The following is a 3928-nucleotide window of genomic DNA, read 5'->3' as shown; positions in this document are numbered from 1 at the left end:
GCATTGGAAATAAAACATCAAAAAAACTTTTTTATCGTATAGAAAAAACAAGTGAGCAATCAACTGAATTGTTTATGTAAGTGAGCAATCAACTGAATTGTTTATGTACATTTTATTTAGACAAGAGGAAGATCTTATGATGATTATAAATTTGAAAATAGACCCCTGAAAAAGAGCCAGAGTTATTATTTATTCTAAAGGTGAGTAAAGGGCCACATAAAAGATGAAAAATATTGTACAAAGAACGATTTTATTAAAACTATTTTTTTTCTGAGAGAGAGAAAGACTAAGTGGGGTCATCTTAAGTGATAATTTTATTAGAGTAGGCACACGCAAAAAGAATTGTGATCCTAAATATACTGAACAAGAGGAAATGGCAAAAAAGATCATAAACTACTTTTCATGTTAGAACTTTTGGAATGATGAGACAGATCAGATGCAGGCAGTCTCTATGCTGCATGATGAACTAGGGATTCATGTAAAGATTTCCATGATTTCATGATTCTTAGAGTTGAAGAAATATTCAGAATTGGAAAGGAAAATCCTCCCAGTCTTAAAATCTTCAATGAAGTTGGCCCAGCATGACACGCTTCTAGTGCAGGGTGAGTTTGGGCTACTTTGAAGCCCTCCCTAAGGCCAGTGCTGCCTCAACTCTTGCCACAGCCAACACGTTTTGGGTGTGGCTAATGGGAGAATTTAATACAGCTCAACTCCTTTTGTAGAAAAAAAAAAAAAAAAAAAAAAAAAAAAAAAAAACACCACCACCACCAACAAAAACCCATCCTGGCTGCTGTCCAGTTTGTAATTCTTGATTTCACATTCCAAGAAGACTTTAGTTTACAGAAATGGAAAGAACTGCCAGTTCCCTGTAAGCAACTTGGACAACTTAGCCTGTCGTGTTTCCCCTTAAATGATGCTTCCTTCAATTTCCTTCAAATATTTCTTTAATAGTATGTTACTTCCTTTTCAGAGTTGGGATTCCCTGTAAGTCATCCAGGCTGCCTTACTACTGCTCTTCCTATGATGATGTACAAGCTCTGTTATGCATGTATTTGTGGAGGTTTTTCTTCATCCGTGGTTCTTATATATGAGGGTTTTTTGTTTTGTTTTGTTTTTTATTTTATTTGCTGACATAACTTTTGCCTTTTTTTTCCATTTTCCCAAGACTGAATGATTATTTAATAAAAAGCATTTCACACTGTATAGAAACTAACACTCTCTCCCATAATTCTGGGTATATGGGACTACAGAAATGTCACTGTCCCTGTCCCACATCTTCAAATTGACATTCTCAGGTCACAATAAGTCTTCCTAAAGGGGACCTTCTGGAAAAACAAGCTATTTCCTCGGCTCATATTTCCCTCTTTTTGTAGCAGGCACCAGCCATCTATCCAAGAAGTATATATTGGGGAGTAAGGAGGGCATCCATCAGCAAGCCCACAGCTGTTGACAGCCATAAGATTAGAGACAAGCACAAAGGGATAGGTCAGCACCCTGGCAAAAAAATCCTGTGACAGCTAGGGAATAACTCATTTCATTCATAGGGGAAACCCCACCGTTTGGTGCAAGGACATTGATGAGGTAGGCCACTGAGTTACAGAGCCACAAAGAAATGATGTCACCTAGGAGGCGAGGTATAACACCCACAAAAATCCTAGTATGTCCTCTTCCTGATAGATAGTTACTATGGAGTCACGAAGTCCATGGTACTTGGATTCTCTGCCAATGAATTGTACCACAGATCTCAGGGTGCTCACGTGAAAGGGATGAGTGATGAGAGTAGCAGCAGAAGAAGCCATCATCTCTCCAGTTGTCTCCTTGATAACTCGGTCAGAGATGAAACGTCTTTCTGTACATTTCCAAATCATGACTCCTCAACCTTGTCACACTACTGGTAATGTTGTAAAACTTTTCCATGGACCACAGTTCCAAGGACCCCTGAACACAGTCTTGGAGTTAAGCCTGTGAACAACCCACACTTTCCATGGATGTTTGCAATGTGCTGGGCCTAACAAAAAAGACCAGGAAGCTGACATACTTGCCACCCCAAAATATTTCATCCAACTGTTGGAGGAAGAGGCTCATATCCCACCGTCACATACAAGAGTGGCTGGGACAGGATGGTGAGACGAGAGCCCAGGAGCACCTGACTGGTCACGTCCGCCATGATGGCACCCACTGAGGGACATACAGACTGAGCCACCAAGCAACGGAGCCGGTCTGGGATCATGTGCCAGGGCCACAGGGTTCACTGGCCCACCCTCGTGTGCGCACACTCACTCCCTGCACAGCTTCTGCCTAACACCTCCCTAACACCTTCAGAGAATAAGCATTTTCAAGTTTCCCCTAGAATGCTGCTTTTCAAAGTTTAATGTGCATACGAATAACCTGGCGATCTTGTTAAAATGCAGATTCTGATTCAATAAATCTGGGATTGGACCTGAGATTCTGGTTTATAACAAGCTCCCAGCTGATGCTGCTGGTGAGGCTGCAGGTCCCTTTGGGTAGCAAGGCCCTAGTAATTAGCTTGAGTAAGACATGGAGAGAGGTGAAGATGAAGTAGCTAAAGACAGAGTAAAGAAGAAACTGAAAGAGAGATTATTTGACCCTCTGAAAAGATTCTAGGGCTTACCTGGTGGCGCAGTGGTTAAGAATCTGCCTGCCAATTCAGGGGACGCTGGTTCGAGCCCTCGTCCGGGAAGATCCCACATGCCCCAGAGCCACAACTACTGAAGCCCCCGGGCCTAGAGCCCGTGCTCCTCAGCAAGAGAAGCCACCGCAATGAGAAGCCCGTGCACGGTAACGAAGACCCAACACAATCAAAAAAGAAAAAAGAAAAAAAAGATTCTACAGTCTGTCCCATAACTATCATCCCCCATACTAGGTTTAAAACACATTCACATTCCCTCTGAAGTAAGTTGAACTGATTGACAGCAAAGCCAGCAGTGCCGAATTAAACCCCTCCTCCAGTATGTACAAAAGCTGATGTTACAGACCAAAATTTTCCCTGGAATTGGTTAAAAAAAAAAAAACCTTCAATATACTCAATATATAATTATAAGAAAGTAAAGTTCTCTATAAAGACCAGACCACTTAATAAATGGTCAATATGAACTGATATATACTTTTTGAAGAGTGAAATATTTTATGATTAAGCATTGTTGCCTCAAAGGGAGTGGTTGTAGACATAAATTTCCCCCAGGTAAAAGCAACTCCTGGTAAATAGTTTATTTACTAGGGAAAGGGCCAAAAGGAAAGAGAGTTTCCTTTGTTAAATAATGGAGCTCTGACAAAGCCAGATGGGTTGGTTACAAAACAAAGGGCTTTTGTAAAGGACTCCTCCCAAATATTTACATTAACTTAAGAAAAATATGAAAGTTTTACAGTGTATATCTCCTTATAATTTCATGGTAGTATTCAGGGACTACTACCATTTTTATTCTTTATCACTTCATTAAAATAGAATTTTTTAATTAATTATTTGTTAAAATAAAATATGTGATGCTCTAAATTTAGATTTACTTGTAGGCTGTTCAAACACTCTACTAGTATACTATAAAATGCCATTAATCTCATATATATATTTCATTACATTATATATTATATTACATTTTGTTGTCCTATTAGGTTTTCTGAGAATTAGTCACACTTTGAATAAGATTTATGGAGTTGCCATATTTATAAAGGGTGATCAGAATTTTGTTTCACTTGAATAGGAGGAAATGTAGTCATCGTCCACATATCTAAAATTCTACTTCTCTCAACTAGATGTAGTGTAGCAATCTGGCTCACCACTTGACACCAATTTTTCTGAAAAATTGCTATGCCCGAGCCTCATATTAAACATTTTCAATCTTGGATTAGTTAGGACTGTAATTAGCATTATTTTTATTATTTATATAAATCTGCCTAGGTAAAAACAAAATGA

At 39.1% G+C, this 3928-nt stretch overlaps 1 pseudogene; it reads right to left on the bottom strand.

The window, feature by feature from the left end:
* Positions 1-1277: 1277 nt before the first annotated feature.
* Positions 1278-2230, bottom strand: LOC103069712 (mitochondrial carrier homolog 2 pseudogene; annotated as a pseudogene).
* Positions 2231-3928: the final 1698 nt, after the last annotated feature.

The sequence above is a fragment of the Lipotes vexillifer genome, unplaced genomic scaffold, assembly GCF_000442215.2.
Source record: "Lipotes vexillifer unplaced genomic scaffold, Lipotes_vexillifer_v1.1 scaffold314, whole genome shotgun sequence".
In the NCBI taxonomy this organism is placed as follows: Eukaryota; Metazoa; Chordata; class Mammalia; order Artiodactyla; family Lipotidae; genus Lipotes; species Lipotes vexillifer.
The sequence above is the reverse complement of the archived record's forward strand: the minus strand, read 5'-3'. Positions and strand labels throughout refer to the sequence as shown.